Source organism: Electrona antarctica (genome assembly GCF_951216825.1).
Source record: "Electrona antarctica genome assembly, chromosome: 4".
In the NCBI taxonomy this organism is placed as follows: Eukaryota; Metazoa; Chordata; class Actinopteri; order Myctophiformes; family Myctophidae; genus Electrona; species Electrona antarctica.
In genome coordinates this window covers 13,297,996-13,319,926 of record NC_136809.1, presented here as the reverse complement: position 1 = coordinate 13,319,926, position 21,931 = coordinate 13,297,996, and the positions used below count along the sequence as shown (strand labels likewise).

Sequence of the window (21,931 nt, the reverse complement as noted above, 5' to 3'; positions counted from 1 at the left end):
TAAAGTCGATGAAGTACAGTAGGACTCATAGAATGTCCCTGGGAGTCTGGGACCCATGTAAAAGACCACCCCTGGGTCCCGGGACCCATTACATTGGACAGATAAGAGAACACCTACAGCCAAAACTGCCAGGGAGAAACCAAAACTGCCAGGGCGAAACCAAAACTGCCAGGGCGAAACCAAAACTGCCAGGGCGAAACCTTCTTCTATATATTCTATATTCTGAATTATACAACAGGTCGTTTCGAGGAAGCAATCTGATTGGTTGAAACGGCTTCTAGCCGTGGATCAAGCCAGCACCACTCCACACCTAATCAAAACAAAGAATTCAGCTGCTCTGTTTTCCCAGAGCCCTAGCAAACTCGGTGGCTAGGCTAGCTAGTTTCTTGGGACATTTGTGGTCGTAGTGACTACATCTGTCATTAAAAGAAAATATTTTTCAGCGATTTTCTTAGTTTTAAGGGTAACTGTTGTATAATTGCAATATTACACGAGAGGGTGTGGTTTAACGGTGGTTTAACAGTGATGCTTGCGGAACTCGACTTCGTCTCGTTCCTTACCGCATCACTGTCGTGGCAATAATCACGTTAACCCACACCCTCTCGTGTAATATTGCTTAATTCAATTTTGAGAACGGGAGAGGAAGCAGAATTCACCAGGAGAAGAAAAGAGTCCCAAATCTGGTCCCAAATAGAGTAGGGATGGGTCCGATTTGTCGACAAATCGATTTTTTTTTTTTTAATGAAAATCTGTTGGAAAGGCAATACTGTCAGGATGGGGGGTGGTAGCCTTCACGTAACTCTCAATCAAGGGTAATGGTATATATATATAAACAGTGCCCCCAGTGGGGAGGGATGGTATGACAGAGAGACTGGTATAAACAGCGTCCCCAGTGGGGAGGGATGGTATAAACAGCACCCCCAGTGTAGAGGGATGGTATAAACAGCGCCCCCAGTGGGGAGGGATGGTATAAACATCCCTCAACTGTAGCCTACAGTTGGACCTTTCTTGGTGGCCTGCCGCCTATTGGCCTGCCTTTTTTTTTGGCGGGGGGGGGGGGGGGGGCTTATCGATTTGTCGATAATTGAATTATGCTAATCGATTTTCATTTTTGACACATTTACACATCCCTAAAATAGAGATGTCATCATTTCTTACAGATGCTAATAACCAGTCAGAAGACATTAGCATTGGCAATTGTGCTGTAAATGTTACCAGCTTAATCGTAATCAATAGAAATGGTCAGAGCTAGTAGACTATTCTGTAAAAAATAATGGGATGAGGTCTTTGTGGCTGACTGCTTTCACTTATGCCGGAAACAGGCACACGCTGTGGGAATCAATGAACTTGTCATTCACTGCTAGGTTCAGATATGTAGAAAGGTCACGAGGCCCCAAAATATTGATTCCCAATATAATGTACGTATGTAAAGATCCCACGAGCAAGCCTCTGAATGTCATGACATGCCAAGTCCTGGCAGAGCTGAAGTTTAAAGTTACTTTGTCTCCGAGCCTACACTTGCATGAGATGTGTACAGAATACAAAATCGCACCTGTGTAGGTATGGATTTCAACTGTCATATTTGTTGGTTATCATCCTCAATTTCAGTGGCCATGGTTAATTATACCATGGGTTTCTATAAATGGGACCAAACAGTTTCATGCCATTAATAGCACATCTAAGATTTATTACTATGATCAACCCTAATGACATTAATTCAATATTAGCATTTATCTTTCATTAAGCTACAGTACGTTAAATGGACTAGCTGGAGGCAGCAGAGAAATTCAACCATGATCTGCATTGTATTAGATGCATTTCCATAAAGAGTGGAACTAATTTCTCCATGATTGAATGAGATTAATCATGGCGTCACTTGCTTCACTTATTCGAGATTCTTCATATTTATTCATTAAACAATAACAAAAGGTACAGCAAAAGTAATTTCTGATTGGGTAAACTTTTTTCTTTTGCCAAATAAGCAGTGGGGGTGAACTCAATACATGTTGTGGACCAAGCCTGGGTCATACCCCCCCTGCTGGACTAAAATTGAATTTAAGGAGTAAAGATGATTACGGGAGGTGATCATTTAGGAATTGGGAGAAGGGTTGGGGAAGAATACAAAATTGAGCAAGAGTGTACTGTCATATTCAGCAGGAGATCAAGCTACATTGCTGTGCCACGTACGCTCAGGGATAACAACAAGAACAAGAAGAATGCAAATCTAACAGTTGCCATCTGGTGACTAATAGTTGGAGACACTACTGCATAGTCTATTCCAAACATTGAATCCTCATAATGAGCGAGAGGAATGATGCATCATGCACACATGATACCATGATCAACCATGTGATTGCGTCACAGCGAGATCAAAGATTGGCGTCACTCTCTATTTCAGCAAGACTGGGGGAAACATATCTAAATTTAATCCACTCATATCATACATAGTAAGAAGGAAGGAAGATACCAATTTATTCCTGATATCATGTAGAGATATCTAAGGTTTGAGGTTTCAGCTGTAGGGAAAACACACATGGATGCATTTCATGTAGCCGCTAAATTAAAATAAATTGGATTTGTATGGCTTGTGTACATTCAGTCCCATTGTTGTATATGATCCTGCAATGCAACACCACAGAGAGAAGTCATACAAACATGGTAAAGCTAATCCACAAACTCTCCTAGATTACTTTCTAATCCTGAATTTCTATGCTGACAGGGACATGAAGAAATGAAATTTGCATTCATCTGTGTTTTGGCCCATAGAGAAAAGAGGTGTAAGATTTGAGAGGTGGCCATTGCTCATCCATAAGATAAACACAAGGCTTCTGCAATCGGAGATAATAGCAAAAAAGATTTTGATCTAACTCAGTGGGGGAACAGATAAAGGAGAACCTGGCAGCTTCTAGTCTTCTGTTCTGAATTCAATTATAAGAATGGAAGAGGAACAGAGACTTGAGAAGCATCCGGGTCATGTGGGAAGGATGGATGCATGCATTGTAGATATATTGGATTCACACATAATCTGTCTGACTAGAAGGAACATGATTCCTTACAACAGGAGAGAAAGAGAACGGGGACAAAATCAAAACCACAATCAAAATCAAAACCACAGTCAATTGACTTTGAAGTGTCACTTGAAGAAAAACATGTTGAGTAGATGTTTTTCTTTTGTTTTTCTGTTTTGTTGAAAAGATAAAAAAAAACAAAAAAAGTTAAATTCCTAGCAGTGGTTCCAAAACAGGCAATCAAAGAAAAGATTAAAACTGATCAAATGAATGACAGTCATCATAGTGTTGTTCACATTATTAAGTCTAAGCTTCCATCAAAGATAGAGCCTCCATTGTCCCTTTTTGCACATTATGTTCGCAACTATTTAACTTAATAGTTTTAGATTCGCATCTGAGCACCACCGAACTGCAGGCCCATACGCTCTGTACGTGTTCCATCTTGAAGCAGGCAAATATCGTAATAATATGTCCGTCCTTGATGGTGGTCCTCAAATAACCTTTAGTTGCTACAGACAGTCTTCATGTTAAGAAGTCCATAATCCAACTAAAGTTTAATCAAGATTACAGTTGTTTTTAAGCTAAATGTGAGGCTGTGTTAAAGGCAGACATTCCTTATCTTGTCTTGACAATTGACAAAGGTCGAAAGACCTAAACATCGACAGATTAAAAACTGAGCGAGTTCTTAAGTTTCTTAATCAAGTTTATGGGAACTAAAATGTAGGCAATTATTTTGGTTTGCTGTCATCTAAAGGTTAGAACTCATGAAGGGCAAGGCTTAGCTTGGCACACAGTGAAGTAAAAATAATCGTGCCAAATGCCAACAGATAGTCAAAAGTATTGTCAATAGACCTTTTACAGTCCCGTCCCCTTCAACTTACTTATGTTTGCCCCCTTATACTGGTGTATATGTACATAAAATGCTACTACTGTATGACAAATTACTTACACAATTCAATGTAAGAATGGCATTTACAATAATTGCATGATGTTTAATATCACTTGAAGACATGGCGGGTGCAATGACAGAAACGCGTTTGAGACGTCAGCCCCGTGAACCCCAAGAACCCCCGGCCCCTGCCGTACCAACATACAGGCCTGTGGTCAGGAAGCTGAGGGTGTGTTTCAGGGCAGCAGACATGGCAGTGTCTCAAACATTTTCATGTCAAGGATTCCCAAAATAATTTAATTTGGTTGTGAACCCCAATCTAAATGGTTTTGTGCCAGGGACCCCCAGAGGTTTTGGTACAAAGTACAAAGTGGTACAAAGTGTAAGCTGTGAGCTTGTAGATCTGCTATCTTTTAATTAGCCAACATATAAAAGTGGTAAAAATATTGTGATGCTGAATTAACCCCCCAATTGACATTTTCATGTCAAGGACCAAGAAATTGATATGTATTTGGTCACCATCACTTCCATAAGGAATGAATAGTGTGAAAATATTTTGGACAATATTGATCTCGCCGTCTCTCCAATATTGTTCAACATAAAAAGTAGTAGAGTATGTTCATATTTACAAGTGATAGATTGTACATTATCCTCATGTATTTACAGTATGAGGACATTATGTTTATTGATAGAATGTTAACTCCGTCGGACCATGTGCCTACATCATGGCAGCCTTGAAAACGAGGATCCATGTTCTCCTCATCATCCATTAATTTGCTCTCCTTTTGTGCCAGCTGAACTAGTTTAACTCACTATCTGTGTGCTTGCTGTAGGTGAATGTGGAGAGATCAGTGTTGTTTTTGGCGGCACATTTTAGTCGACTAAATATCATAAGATTTTAGTCGACTAAATCTACAGTTGATTTAGTCGACTAAAATGTATTTTGGCGGCCCTTGATGCCGTCATAATGAGATTTGACACTTGCTGAAAATAGCCGATCTACAATCTCACAACGCGTCGCGCTGCGACGCATTGTGAGCTTGTAGATCGGCTATTTTCAGCATGCAACCATGTGTAAAATGACTTAAACTGGATATCTTGTCCACTAGTCCCTTCCTAACAATTTAGTCTAGTTTGTATTTGTTGACAAAATTGTCACTATATTTAGTCTTAGTTTTAGTCATCATAGCTTAGTTTTCATTTAGTTTCCATGTAGTTTTCGTCAGTGAAAAAAGGTAGTCGACAAAATGTTTTGTCATAGTTTTAGTTGACAAAAACAACACTGGGAGAGATGTGAGTAGAAGGGCATGTTGCATGTTCTCCCCATGTCCCCTAGGGTAGGTAGTACTGTAGGTACCCTCGCAAAAAACATGCAGTAATCCTGGCCTCTATACTGCCTCCCCCTGGCCAGCCGGGGCTCCTGATGGAGGGTGATAGGAACTTGTTGGAATAACATGTTCCTTCCACGTGCTATGTCCAACCCGGGGAAACTTGAACTTGGACTCCTCATGCACTGAAGGAAGCATGAGGTCAGTCAGTTGCTCTCCCCAGGTTGTCAGAGGGAGTCGGAGGCTGTCTGGGCACTGAAGAATGAGTGTAGCAATGTAGCAGCATACAGTAAGTTTAAAATAGTAAAGAAAAAAAGGTTAAAGACAAAAACAAGAACAAAAAAAGAATCAGTAGACTAATACTAATATAACATAATAAATTAGGTCAATGTATGTTCTATGAATTATGCATGGCATATTATACACCATCAGCATTTTACCAGTATCTGCCTAAAGGAACAGTTTAGCATTTTAAGGTGCAAAAAAGAAAAAAGAAAAAGATGACTGATCCTGTGTGCTTACTGCTGTTGTCGCTATGACACCTGCTAGGGCACCTTTAGTGATCCCACAGAGATCACTAAAGATCAATCTAAAGGCATCCAGAACGTGAATACAAAGTGTGGAAATCTAGGTGGTTAAGCACTAAATAATGAAAAGTTAATGTAATGCTTTGTTAATACATTTATACATTATTTAAAAATGTTAACAACTATTGATTAGTTTGTGTCAATTCATTATTGGTCTATTGAACTGCTCCTTAAGTGTTCGAAACATCATGTACATACCTGCTACGACACACTATCTGATCTGTAGGCCTATGTTTACCTCTGACTATTTGAACAGTATTCCTTTTCTTTTTTTCGTCTTACCTCTCCTGCTCTACCCTACGTCTATCCTCTCTCTTCTCACGAAAACTACAAATGATGGACCGCACTCTATATAAAATATTATACTCGCTTCTTTACACCTGCATGTAAACCTGTGACGTGACAATAAAGATGATTCTGATGCATGTATTGCAATGCATTACCCTAAATCTGTTATTACACATAATGCACACTTGACAGTAATCACACCTCAGGCCGTTCTGCGGAAGGGCCGGCGGATTCTCACATATCATTTTGACATAATCTCGTGTGGTTGTTGCTGTTACTTATGTTACACCTCTCTCTTGCTCTCCCTTTTCCATTGGCACGCCTAAATCTAACACACCATAACCAGTGCCCCAAGCTCAACATAACCCTTTGGGTTATGGCAGCAAATTCACAACATTGACACAAAAGTGGCATGGAGTTTAGTCCCCCTTTAACCGTTTCCATACATAGGACGTCCCCACACGTCCTAGGGGTCCCAATCGACGCGTACATAGGACGTCTGAGGACGTCCTAGCGCATCCTCAATGATACGGGGCGAGATACGAATATTCTGAATTTTTTCCTTTTTTTATTTGTCAGTTCGCCTTTCGGCTACCGTATGCTGCGCTCTGGGCAATTGTTAGCTTATCATTGAGTTAGCCGTTAGCGCGGCGGAAAGAATGACTCGTCTCTCCTAATCCAGGGTGCTTTCCGTGGTGTTGAACGGATCGATATACTGGCGCTTCATTTCTGCTCCTCCTCCGTCTCTCCCGCAAAATATGAACGCTTTTTGGATCATATATCGTATAAACTAAAACGATCGCAATGTAAGCTAGCTATGTTAAGTAAACTTTTTTTAGTGGATTGTTTCCGGGTCATGGGTTTCCGAGTAAAAGCCGCCATGTTGTTCCAGCACCCCAGAGCTCCTATTTTGAAGGACTTCCGGCACTGATTGTTAAGGGGTTATTTTACTCCCAGCACCACAACTAAGAAGATGTTCAGAGTTTCCATGCTGCTGTCCTCTACAGATTACTACCAGTAAGACGCCCTGAGGGCGACAAGCGACCTCGCCCTAAAGGGTGGCGTCACGTGCACGCATCCACCTGGGTGACGGCAGACGGCTGGGCGAGCGCTGGCGCTTTGGCATGGGGGGGTCAGATCAACATATGGAATTAATTCTGTACTGGCCATGGAGCGTGTTTTGAATGTACAAGGTTTGATGAGGTCAGATCAACAAGAGCTTCTGGCCGGCTCCATACTAGTATATTCAGATCTAGGTGATGATCCAGTCTTCTCCATGTATGGTTATCCAGGGTTAGATGAGGTCAGTGTTGTGATCTTCATGGAGATAGCCATATATGGTCATTATGGTGGCGTGACGTGTCATGAGGCGTGATGTCATGAGGCGTGACCATATATGGAGGTGTTAAGGGTCTCCATGGTGTCAAGTGATGTCACAAGGTCAGATCCATATATGGAGATCGAAGGGTCTCCATGTCCATGATGTCACGTTATGTCACAAGGCATGATGGATTGTCAACCACATGTGGTGGTGTGACGGACGCAAGGTGCAGGATTTCATAGTAACCTTCAGTCGCAATTATACTTGTTTTGTCAAAACAAAGTGTCTGATTTGGAGACAAAACCCTTTGGTGCTATATATATTTTTTTTTAATGTTGTGTTGATTAAATTGAATATATAGGAGGACCACAATGGAGTCGCTACCTTATTATCCTTTTTATCCTTAATGTCTGACTGTACCGCATCATACCAAAGCCTACTCAGGTTGAGCAAGGACGCGCTGTGATTGGCCAGTCGCTGTGATTGACAGCCTAAACCTAACCCTAACCGTCCTTAACCTTAACCCTTAACCCTAACTATACCTAAACCTAACCTTAACCTTAACCTCAGTAAACCTAACTTGCCTGGGGGCGTGGTTATAAGCACAACCCGTGTAGGAATTAGTATGCCGTGACTGTACCATGTGCCATTTATATTTCCAAGTAATAAAGTATAAAAGAATAAAGATTGACCCGTGATTAATTTAAGGCAATTCATTGCACTGTTGTAATAAACTCTTACTCTATCACATTAGATATGGCATGCCATGTTTGACACCAATTGGACCCATTCAGTTCTTACAGTGCTCAGAGCATAATCTCCTTTACACATTCTGGTAGTGCAGTTTATTCCACATTGGCAATAGAAACGGCACCTTGAGTCATATCTTAATGAAGATCACTAATCTCCATAAAAAAGACCTTGCGCAGTGGAACTGATCAACTTAGCTGTAGCTATATTAATATGATATGATCTAGGTGCTGTGGTTAAACTAAGGTAATCACGATTTGATTAAGAAGAGCCCTAGCCACAGCCATAGTCCTTATTATCAAGGTGTTAGATAAATATTAACATAAATGTCATGCGATTAATAACATTATACTACTGTATTTTAACACGGAGAACAAAATAGACACGGTTTTCATTAGTTCACTACTAAAGACACATCATAAATGCAAAGCCTTCTGCCAAGAGGGAATGCCACACAATATGCTATGCTTTGTCTTGTCTAAGATGTTACACATCATACTACTGTCCAGGGTGCAAGTGGACCATGAAATTAATACACTGTGATAAATTATTCATTAGGCTACCCTCCTTTTTATCTATTATATCTCAATGGAATCCTTGAGAGCATTCATGTTGACAGTGCAGAACCGGGCGCCATGTTGCGATGCTCGTTTATTTTACTTTGAACATGAACACTAACAAGCTGCACAGGACGTGCTGGGTCAATTAAGCAACACAGATGATGACCGCTAAATCTGTGTGTCATTTAATTATGCTCTCTGTGCGTCACAAGGCCGTGAGATACCGGCGTCCTTCTCGCCACAGAAGAACACCTCTTTTAATTAAACGCACGTCAATGCTTCTTCACTTTTGCCTCTCAAATGCAGGTTTCCCTACTTCGAAAGGCCAAAACATTTAACATGCAAGCAATGGTGCATAATTGTCACATCTTTTAATTGGTAGAAGATACAGTAGATTTTCAGTTTTCTTCTCAAGATGAGAGAGAATGAGGGAGATACTATATATGGAAATTAGCCTAGTTAGGGGGGATAACGGTAGGCTAGGCTTAATTGTTTTTGGCCAAATACAGTTTATTTTAACATTCCCAGCAATGCTCCAGAGAGTGCTGAGAGGCGCCAACACATACTCATCTTTCATGTCGTCACTTGACCATGCCCTTGGGGTGAGAGTGACACCTCGGGCATAGTGCGTACCATATAGACTCAGCATTTCAAATTAACCGTTTGAAAATGTGCTTCGTCACAAAACAAATTATGCAGATATGTTGAGAACACATAATTTCAAGACATTCAAGATGTTCTCTGAACAGCTTTATGTCCCCCAGGCCCAGTAAATTGTAAAATCAAACATGCAATTATCCTTCTCAATGTGTGAAAGTTCACTGACCATGACCAGGCAACTGAATTTGTACCGTCTTGTGACACAAAATCACTTGTCAGAATCAATGAAGCTTTCTATAGAATGACCCCATGGGGGCTAATAGTTGTCTGAAGTGCCTTTGACCACTTTTAACCTAAAAATAAACTTGTGACAGATACAGAGAAATCCATATAGAGCATAGCAGTGGCGGACATTTTGTGGTTCCACAGAAAGAAAGTCCATTCATCTTTTCTGAGTGAAATTTGTGAAATACGAGGAATTTGTGAAAAGTTGCGAAATATGCAGGGTTATATGTGATTGTATGTGGTGAAATATGGGGGAAGTTGCACAATATGCAAAAATATGCGGAAAAAATTGTGAAAAATTGTGAAAAATTGCAAAATATGTGGGTTTATGTGATTGTATGTGGTGAAATATGCGGAAAGTTGAAAACATATGTGAAAATTTGCAAAATACACAGAAACATTTTTGGCTGATTATGCTGATTATGCTAGCTGATTATGCGATCGCATAATCAAAAACAAATCTGTAGTCTAGTAGGCTATAGTATAGGCTATAGTATATACATACAGTATATACTGTATAGTCTAGTTGACTTCAATGCAGGAGGCTCATGTGGGGAAACAAACTGATAGAAATTTGCTAACTGCCATTATATAGTGAACAAAGATGGCCATGCTCAACAACAGGTAATTCATTGTACCAGACACATGAATGAATATCATTCAAGGATATCTTGCAGTACAGCATTTTAGTTCTAGACAAAGTCATCATAAACTCCCAACTAAGGTTGTCCTAAAGTCAGCAACGAGTCCCGGCAGCCTTAGCAAACAAAATGTCTTATCTGGGCGCCCATCTGAATGACATGGAGATAATTATCGAGGTGGGCCTCATCGGAATTCATCAGAAGCCCCTTTCTCCATGAGACAATGTGACTATTATGTCAAAATCCCTGTCAGCTATTTTTACCATATCAGCAGCAGATCAAGTCATTGCTGAATTCAGAGAGGGGTAATTACCTCACGCTCTGGAAAAATAGGGTGGCATTAGACGGCAGCTGGAGTGACGGGGGGGTTGGTGCGAACAAACATCCCAGGGTTGTCTGGCAACCGAGGAAGTATAGGAGGAGTACAAAAACGGAGATAATCCGTGGGGAAGGAGGGGGGTTGGGGGATTCCTATGCTTGCTATGTGCAAACAGTGATGAGTATAATTAACTATACCGTTGCCAAGGGTAGTTAAGGTATTTGTTTTGAATCTACTTGAAATTATTGAAATGCTCCTTTGGGGAAGAAAGGCAAACTAAGGGTTTCCACCAGGTCAGGTAGGTTATTGTGGGCCAGCAATCTTCAATGTCATTATAGAGTTGTTTGAGGGATCAATGTTAATGTTGTAAGTCATTGCACAGACACAATGTGTGTATTTGTGGGATTTGTGTGCAAACTGCAAAGTTTCAAGGCAATCAGATGCTGCATTGATGATGCCAAGCTTAGCCAATCAGGATGGAATATGAAAAATTGGACAGATGCATCTTAAATCCCACAATTTTGTAACCCATGTTGTCACCCAGTGTCAATTATCAAATGTAATCCTGGGCGCTACACTTCCTCTGCCAACCTGGGGGGCAGCGGTCTGACCTCATGCTACCTTCTATGCATGAGGAGTCCAAGTTGCATCTTTTCACCTGAGGGGAGAGTTTCCCCGGCTGGACGTAGCGAGTGGAAGGAACACGTTATTCCAACCAGTTCCTTTCCCCTCCATGAGGCGGACACGGGGAGAACATGCAAACTCCACACAGTGGACAGATGCATCTTGATCAGATGCCTAGAGATCATGTGTACCAATTTGGACAAAATCTGTAGGAGTAATATCAAAGAATGAGTTTTACAAAAATCGGCCTCCTGGTGGCGCTATAGCAGGCTGATGTGAAAATGGTGGAGCAGAGGTTCTTCTCTGGCATCCAGGGAGTGTGTGTGCACTGTGCAGTGCACAGGACGGACGGACGGAAGGACACACTCACGGACGGAAGGACAGGGGGCCTGGCGGAGACAGTAACCACCTGCTTAACCATGTGAATGTTTTAATAAAACATAGTCTCACACGGCCAACTATTCCACAATATCCGAATGCTATAATCTGGAACTACACATCCCGAAAGCCGAGAACAGAAGCTGTCATCTGTTCAGCATTTCCACTCAAAAAATATATTTTAAAATATCTCGACATTTTATTTTCAAATTTCCATAAGCAGAAAGCTGTATTATGCTTTGATTATATTGATTAATATTAGGACAAATGTGCAACTGTAAAGAAGCGGGAAGGAGGCATCACATCCACTTTATCATCTGATCATTTTCAGAGCTTCCGTGCTCTAGACTGTATGATGGAAGCATTTGAAAATTGTGGGAGACAACAGTCTGGCTTGCAAGAGCACAACATAACCACTTATACTTCACTTTATGACATGCCCAAAATGAATGAGTGCACCAGGGTGAAAAGTTGTTAACCCGGCCATTTAGGACGGGAACCCCTTCTTTGTTTTATATATGACGTTTTTCAGAATACGTATGTCAGGATTTAGAAGGCATATTTAAAATCGGTCTCGGGTCTAAATGCTGCATGGGTTAAAGACGCCTCTGTATCTCTCCCCTTCTGAGCTCTCTCTACTGGCTCCAGCGCTGCTCTTATCCAATTAAATATAACACTGCTGATGACCTACAAGGCGGTCAAGGGCTTGGCCTTGCCTGCAGGATATGATCCAGCCCTATAATACATTCACACTACGATCAGTGATGGTCTATCCCTGATTCCCTGCCTTTCCAACTACAGTCAGTCAGGACATCTTTACGCAGCAGGTCTGAAAACTCACCTTTTCAGACTCCACCTCATCCCTTATTATTACTTGCGCAAGTAGAGTGTGCACGTACTGCGATCGGCTGGGTGGGTGGGTACTAGGTACTATGTACTTACTGTATGTATGTATGTATGTATGTATGTATTGGATTAAAATGGGTGAGGTTTAAAAAAGGCAAAAGCATGCTCTATTGCACTGGCCTAAAAATGGGTCCTTAAAAACTGCTTAAAGATAGCAGATCTACAAGCTGAAAAGGCGTCGCATTTTCAGCTTGTAGATCGGCTATTTTTGCTACGACAGTAATATGCACTGTGGCCCTCTGGAGTGAGTGTGGAAATATATTGGCCCTCTCCATCTTCAAAGTTGCCCACCCCTGGTATAAGGTCAATAACGGGTCTAAAGGATTTAGAATAGCAGAGAGCTCTAGGACTAGCAGTGGTGAGCGCACCTCATGGCGCGCGCACACGTAGGCCATACTGTACATGGCCTACTTGTGTGCAAGGCGCAAGCTGGCATCTCGACAAAGTGAATTTATGAGCCGAGTAAGCAATGCCACTTGACATTTTTCAAATCAGCCTCATGGCGGCGCTATAACAGGTCAAGTCACGTCTTTACATGCACCTATCTGCATAAAACGTTGTATGCACACTTCCTACAGGCCAAGGAAACACGTCTGCCCAGCATTTTTCAACTATGCCTTTTAGTGTTGTTGTTGCCAAACATCACACACACTCCTATCCTCCTGGTGGAGACCTGTGCCCAGAAGGGCACTTTTTCTAGTTCATAGTAGGATGCTACAGTGAGTAAGTAAATTGTTTACTGGTTCACACTTCACAGACGCTAAACATATTATTTAGATATGGTACATGTGCATGTACTGTATGATGTTTCCTTGTGTTGCAATTGTTCTGCTTCAGCTACATTTTAGTACATACTTGTTTTCATAGCACTCTTAATTACGCATCCCTTTAACCCTGTTTGAGGCATGCCTAGTGTTCATGGCACTTAATTGCTCCAAAATCCCACTACATAAGTTGTTCTGGTTGAGAGTGTCGTCCGTTCAACGGCACCATTATAAATTGCAAAGACTGGGTAAAGAATTTAATTCCAACATAAGACGCGACCCCCCACCACCACAATTGTTATATTGTCTAAGGTATGTATAATCATCTGTGGAATATGTAATGAAACCCTTTTGGTATATTAGACACCATTAAAACACAGCCCACGCAATCTGTTCCTTTTCATAGTATACAAGAGAATTAATTCTCTGTAAGTTGGGTCTATTTTGCCTCGTCCTAATATCCATTACTATTCAGGTGTGACAGGCTTTTAATTAACCTGAGTGACATCAAATGATCACATTTATCAAATAGACACTCACCAAGTGTTTAAAAAAAAAGTGCGCTAGACTGGCGTCAGACACATTCCCACATTTGTGTTCCAATCGCCGTGGGACTAAAAGGTGTGAGAGGAACCCGAGGGTAATGTTTCTCACCCGACACATGGCTAATGAAACAAGCTTTGGGTAAATGCATTTCGTAAGACAAGATTTCATGCATGGATTAGTTTGATTGCTTTTGCATTTTTCCTATCACGAAGATGCGAGCTGGCACTCACGGGATCGTGTTCTCCCTGGCAGACCACAGCAACCACATGTGGAAACAGCATGCTCATAACTGTGATATAGTACACTGCGCTGTGGGGGTGAAATAAATGGCTAATCAATAAGATCACTCTGTGAAGCTTTCCTTGAGAGACACCCAGTATTAGACGACGTACAATTTACTGTGCTTCCCAATTCATCCGGTGTCATTCGGTCCTATGTGATATACACAGTTTACATTTTGCTTTATTTTATTTTGTCGTTTAAACATCATCAGATTGATGTCTTCGGACTGGAGTTCCGTGATACCGTCGAGTCGAGGGCCCCGCGATCTTTCACGCCTAATCAAGGCGTCCTGCTTTGGGTCTCTGCCAGATAAAAAAGGGTGGAGAGCCTGCCGGCCAATCAACCATTTGGGCAGGCAGAAGACCACCCAGTGTTAATTCAGTGCAGAGACCAGCCTGGCAGGCACACTGTTGTGGAGATTGATGGTGTTGCTACGTTTTAATTAGTTTTATTTGTGTTTTTGGCACGGGATGTCTTTGAGCTTCTTTTTTTCTTGTCAGAGAAAACCAATCATGATGACAAGGATTTACAGACCCAGTATCATTGTGTGTTCCGCTCTTAACAACTTGTCATTTATGGATTAAAAGGATGCTTGCACTGTCTGTCCCTCCATAAAACATATAAAAAATAAAGGCGAAAGCCAAAAAAAAAAAACATTTAAAAGGATGCTTGCATGAAAAGGAAAGTTTAGCAACTAAGTTCAGGAGAAAATTACATATTGTCGAATGTCCAGTGGCACACAATCTAGATTCTAGACAAACAGACAGAAATGGACGTACTCCGTTGCCCTGATGGGGATGATAGTTGTGTGGTGTAGGAGGATAAAGCTATTGAGTTAGCATGGTAAGAGGAACACTGTGAGGGTGAAACCTTTAGACTTTGGGATTATGTCCAGAGACTGGCAGAGAGCTATAAAATAGACGGTTCCTGTAATTACCCACTTAGTGTACCTTGTTGGCAGAATAGCAATACAACAACAAAATCGAAATTGAGGAGTGAATTAAGACACCTACTTGATTCAAGGCTTGTATTCTAATGTGCTTAAGTATTTCCTTTATGATTCAACAAAATAATATGCATTTGATGAGGTTGACTGGTTCCACATTAAATCTCATAGTACCTATCGATTCGATTCACGCACACACACACACACACACACACACACACACACACACACACACACACACACACACACACACACACACACACACACACACACACACACACACACACACACACACACACACACACACACACACACACACACACACACACACACACACACACACACACACACACACACGGCTATAGTCTCTTTCAGAGCCAAAGTGTTATTTTTGAGTATGGTAAAGTTTGACGTGTGAACCCACAGACAGGGCAAGTCATGCAATATTTCATATCAGCTGTGAAGACAACAAGCACAAACAACTGGATCACACATACAGATCAAAAAATAAATAAGATATTGCCCCTTTCTTACCGGTAGTTATTTTTAGAGAGGAACAGTCAACAGATGTCTTACTTCACATGAGTCTAGCAGTGCCTCGAGTATAGTTCACTTCTTCTGTTGCACAGCGGCCGTTTGAATCAAAAGTACTCACTGTCAGACTTTACTGCAGTGCCACTGCTTGTTAAATCATGCAGATATCATATGGTAAAACTTCAGAATTCCCAAACTCTAAAAGCATCATATCATTGTTTTTGTGTTTTAGCCTCCTACAAATAATGTATATCGCATTTATATTGTCAACTATTTACAAAATAGTATAAAATAGTAAACTAAGTACCATCACTTTTTAGAATTCTTCACTATATACAGGAAGCTATTTGTTTTCGGATCCATATGATTTTCAAGGTCTGGAGACTTGAAACTTGTTTGAGATCCACCACAGTAAACTTTATGTTGACTTATTTTGTCATGTTTAGCAAGGCAACTCCACTGGGCAGGAAGATGTTTGTAGAGCAGACTAGTGGCAACTAGAAGCCACTGAATGTGACAAAAGCGATCTCTCAAATGAAACAAGGTCGGAAAATTTGAGAAACAGAGGATTTGATTTACCAAATGGAACATCCTTGCTCTAACAAGCATAATTTAGATCAGTTACTTATGACGTGTAACACAGGTGGATTGTTCTGTATCATTTTGTTGTTTAAAAAAAAAAAAAAATCTTCTTTTTTTATGTGATGACATCTTGTTTTGGTTGCTGGATTTCAAGTTATTGCTACACTAATTTATCTTTTTTTTCATTGATTTCATTCTACAGAAAATGATATGTGAAAATGAAATGTGAAATATGGATGACTACTTCACAGTTTGACATGCAGTGCCCTAGGCTATTAATTAACCCATGTGCAACAAGCAGCTGTAAAGGTCTCCACACACCGGGCGCGATTTCGGATTTTTTAGCTGCGTTTCCCCATCGATTTTCCAAAAAACGCGGCCGGTGTGCAACCACCTTAAGGATTGCATAAAGATTAATTTATTTAAATGTGACAAACGTTAACTGCCTGAATAAAATAAAATACAAAACTTTTCAGCCCACAGTCGCCCATGTATTTTTACCAGCGGTACAGCACTACACTAAGGCAGGACTTCTAAGCTGTATTAAAAAAAAGATACTTCCACAGATTTGAGCGTACGTATGCTCTTTCCATTCAGTTTGAATTTATTTCTTTATTTTGCTCTAGCGGCAAGTCTGACACCGGATGAGAAGTGTATTTTTCTCTATGCTTACATTATTAAAATAAGTGTACAGTACACCAAAAGTTTTGTTGACTATAATATTATATCACCCATTTGCAGTCTGTCTGTGACTCTGTGTAGTGGCTTTTGGAATCAGTCAGTTAAGATAGCATAACCCGAGGAAACTGTCGCACTGCAGTATCAAATAACTATCACATTTCAATTTGTATGCCACACTTTCTGACAAAAACATATCCACAAAAGGGCCATTCGTATCCTCACTCTAAGCTCCTCTGGCTCATCTCCAGAAGCACATTCAGAGTTCCCTAGTTCGAGTTAGTCAATGTGGCCCTCACACAGGGAAATCACAACTGAAATTGGCATGCAAATATGAAAATAATGCGTACATATCATTCAATATACTGTGCACAGTATTAGTTCACAGTTGACATTCGCTGGTCACTTTCATACAATCAATCAGTATCGTTTCACGATGAATCCCTCGCTGAGTCGCTATGATGTCAAGGCCAAAGAAATACAACTATCCCAGTTTTACAATGGACATTTAATTAGATTTTTTTCCTTATCTACAAGTTTAGCTGTGCATTTCAGACTTGTGTTATGGTGAAAGTAGACAAGGCAAAGTAAAGATGATATACTACAATAACTACATTAAATATACCCTTTGTTAAGCGTTTTTGTTTTTAACGGAATCAAAGGATTCACCATGATCCTGGATGGCATTGATTCTAGGCTTAAAATAATTTATATAAATATCTTTGTAAATCTGTATGGGGAAAATTGAATGGCTGATTTTACAGTGGAACTAGAAAACCACGCCCACTGCTATGCTCTATACCTGGTTTTCACCTTAGCACCACCCACCTGAACTTAAGCCTCGCCCACAGCTGTTGTTGTATGATACTGGGGGAGGGGTTAGGGGATAGGTTAGGGTTATGATGTCACTAAAAGTGGTGTAAAAGTGGGCCTTTTGACTCAATGGCTTTCAGCTTTCAGGAAGAAACCAAAAATACACAGCGAAGACATATTTGAATATTATAACCACACCTGGGGGGGGGGGGGGGGGTCTATTAAATAATGTTAACTCCATAGACACATACAAAACAGAAAAGGTACAAAAATCACGGCACTCCATCTTTAAATGTGCTGCAGCAATGATTTTCCTCCCCTTTACTCTTGCGCCCATGGCTATTCAGACCAAAAGGCCCTTTCTCACCTTTTTCTTCCAGGTATTCAAATATACAATTAATTCAGGGATAGGCGGCCGGGCGGTGGCGAGACAGGGAGGACAAAACATCTTTTGTTACGAGTGATTATTATTCTTGTGGGAGAGCAGCTGTTTTGTAAGTTTCAGACTGATGAGGGAACATAAGGATTGCTTAGTGGGGCAAATCCACCCCTTATTCATTTGTTGGGTGAAGTATTAACTAAAAATACGACTTCAAAGCATTTTTTTTATCGAAATATGTAATTTGAGCTGATAAAGTGTGAGAATCCTTGTCGAACATCTAAACAATGCTTTTCCCCAGAACAATATATTTCTATAAGCAGTATCCAAAACTGTTGGTGCAATCTACATCCTTTTTAGACTGTTGGAATAGTGGAGTACTTTACTTTATTTAGTAAGAACAACTCTCTCTGTGTCTCTCTCTCTCCACACACACACGCACGCACGCACGCACACACGCACACACACACACACACACACACACACACACACAATGCATTTAAACCATGCAATACATACAGTTAAAGTGTACCACCAGCAGCGGGAGGGATTTGTATACGCAGCATACAACACGTAAGCAGCAGCCCAGCAAATAAATACAAAAGGTTCCTATTATATATTATATCCTGAGAGTGAGTGAGAGTGTGAGTAAGAAATAAAGAAAGAAACCATGCCATGAAGGGTCGTGCCACTAACTACCAAGCCAGTTATATGAACATACAGTACACACACAACCACCCTGTCACAAGTCTCACAACCATCAACATTACTGTAGATCCACATTGGAATTGATGGATGTTCTATCAAAGCCCAAAAAACCTCTATAGCGTGAACTAAAAAGGGAATAGCAAACTCACACAGAATAATTTAAGTGACCAAGAAAGAAGAGCCACATACACACATACTATACACATATGTATACTGTGACATCTTCAACAAACACCACAATATATGATATACTGTAGTGTACAAACTGCACAAGCTGTACTGTACTGTAGGTCTGGTTCACATCAGCAGAAACATGCTGAACTGTTTCCTCGCCACACAGTCATTGGGTAGCCTACCAAAATGGCAGCAATTGCCAGCAATATAGTACAACAGCTTCAATCACATTAGTATACACAGCTTACAACACAAGCAGCAGCAAAAGAAAACAACAATAAGGAGGTTCTTACTTCATACCTTGAGCGGTCTTCTACTTGACTTCATCAGTTAATGCCAGCTAGGGTCAAACTGTGAAACTCATCATAGAGATAGATCCCCCATCTCTCTCTCTCCACACACACACACACACGCTGTAGTAAGCACATATAAAATGTAAACACTATTGCTTGTAGGCTAAATGCTAATGCTAAGCAGCTAGCTACTGTAGGTAACTCACCTGTCCTGCATGGAGAATCCAATCAATTGAAAAACAATTAAATATAACAAAAACAGTGCAGTTTGTCATGACGATAAATCTTCCAATTGTCACACATGTCTTTTTTAGCGATTTTACAGTCCCTGACATATATATATGGAGACTAGTTGTTTAATGTTTTCCTTCTGCAGGTTTCCCTCTATAGGCTAGGGAGCGTCTAGAAAGTGTCTATCATCTAGACCTAGGGAGTGTCTGACAAGAACACTTATTTTGTGTCTCACTTAGCTGTTTAACAACTAAGAGAAAGACTGTTAAAATTGAAGAAAGTTTGTTCAATTGTATATATATAAAACAAAAAAGACAATTCAGTCAAAGTAAAATACACAATTTAACTAGAAAAAGTGCCTCTTGGGCACAGGTCTCCACCAGGCCAGGTCAGGTTGTGGCCTCCTGGTGGCACTATAATAGGCCAATGTGAAAAGGGTGCCATTTGTTCTTACACCATTGATTCATGATTTGAGGCTTTTTGTTTCAAAAGGGCTAATCCTGCAAACTTTGAAAGCCAATGTTAGCCAATTAGGATGGAATATGAAATATCGGACAGATCCATCTTGAACACATAACTATAGAGATAGTGTGTAACGATTTGTGGGATTTTTGGACATAATCTGGAGGAGTAATATCAAAAAATGTGTTTTTCAAAAGTCGGCCTCCTGGTGGCGCTATAACAGGCCGTTCTGGAAATGTTGGGGCAGAGGTTCATCGTTGGCATCCAGGGAGTGTACGTGTGCAAGATTTGGCATCGATTAATAAACAGCGGCTTGACCTATTGATCTGACAACATTGTGGCACTACATAGCTATAATTTAGGCCTAAAAGCAATGCCCCTCAATGCCCTCTCCAACACACACACACACACACAAACTTACTGTGGTAGAAGCGCACCTCCGACATCACTGTCAGAATATGAAGCCGACTAACCACATTCTGTCGATATGGTGATAAAATGCTTAAGCCTATTTAGAATACTACAATCTGTCTATATTATGTTGTCTAGATTTAGTGCCAAAAATTAGCAAACCTTTGTCTTGATAACTGCATTTTTAACATAACGTAAGTTTGAAATCTGCCATTATGCAACATTATAAAATAATACATTACAAAATCCACAATCCCTCAGTTCCCATGCGCTCATACAAATTGCATTGGGCTTCTTTCTGTCATTAGTATTTATGCACAGAATAAAGTGACTTTTCTTCAACTACCTGCAGTAGTCAGCTGTTTATAGATTGTCTTGAAAAGCAGGGAAGTTGATTGTAAAGTAGGCCTAGTGTAGTTCCATTTGTCAGTGAGATCGCTTTACCCTTGCTCGATGATTCCTTAGCAGCACAACCCTAAAAGAAAGATTCTTTCTCAAAAGAGAAAGTTTCCCTGTCTCTCATTTACTGTATGCCTCCCTAAAGTGGAATAAGTAATCTTCAACTCACCCTGTTTGATATATGCTTGCTCTTAAAATGACTCACATTTTGTTTGACTCACAATTGAGGCTACCCTAGCTGTCTTTCACTGACAGTGCTGCCTGACATGTGAGAATGTGTCATCTTTGTAAGGTCTCCCAGTTATTGAGATGCAGGATTCTGACCTGGTCAGCCATGCAGTCCAACACTGAGACTATTATTCCCTGTGACTCACCTAGACTTTAGTTTCCTGACAGGCAGAGTATATCTGAAGACAAACATTGCGGTGGTGGGCCAATTTTGTGTCAACATCCTCATTGGTAGATACAACAAAGATTTAATCAAAATAAACACTTGCACACGATAGGGCACCGCAGCCTCCGCTAATGCAACCCTGCTCCTTCTGCCAATATAACACATGCTTTATTAGCATTGCACCATGCAACATGTTCATTGGTGTCACAATGGGCATGTTGACACAAAACGGGCAAATGTAGGTAGACACAATCTGTCATGTGTTTTCATTGGTAAATTCCGAGCACAAAATTCCAATTTAACTTGTATTGTTGATAGATTTTATCTATATTAGTTTGAGGCCAAATGTATTTTGATGTGCTTTTGCCCAGCTCTGATAACACACCTGAACTTTCCATTGTATCGACTGTCACATCTATTATCCATTCCGAGGCATTTGCATTTTGGTGAGGATATATTTACCCAGTCAGATCACCAGTTTCAACCTGATTAATTGAAAGCATGTTTCTAAATCCAGGAGACTATGTTGTGATGGGTCAACAGGACCATTGAAGATAGTTTGAGAGAAGCGGTCTTAAATTGTCAAAGTGTCCTTGTCCCAGCCAAGGGAAGGATTAAGCAGAGGGATCAAGGAGTGTGTGTGCGCATGAATCACAGCTCTGTTCAAATACAGACACTCTCTTCAGATTCCAAATGAGACAAGAAAGCATCAACCACTTTGATAATCCTTTGTTTCGGTTTTGCATTTCAATGACCTTTGTGAAAGCATACCAGACATTTGAAAACACATAATATGCATTACAGGTATGATTTTGTTTATATAGTTTAACAAGGAATTACATTGGATCAAG

General features: G+C 40.6%; 1 protein-coding gene across 7 annotated transcripts in view; it reads right to left on the bottom strand.

The window, feature by feature from the left end:
• caly (calcyon neuron-specific vesicular protein) overlaps positions 1–19,544 on the bottom strand; it is a 144,041-nt gene extending 124,497 nt beyond the window's left edge. For 4 of the 7 annotated variants that reach the window (XM_079499849.1, XM_079499855.1, XM_079499853.1 and 1 more), the window contains exons 1-2: positions 19,390–19,544; positions 19,191–19,282 (exon numbers count right to left, since the gene is read on the bottom strand). The gene's annotated coding sequence lies outside the window, so the exon portion shown is untranslated. Of the gene's footprint in view, positions 1–19,183; positions 19,283–19,389 lie in introns of all 7 variants that reach the window. The other 3 variants (XM_079499852.1, XM_079499850.1, XM_079499851.1) reach the window with 3 other exon arrangements.
• Between the last annotated feature and the right edge of the window lie 2,387 nt (positions 19,545–21,931).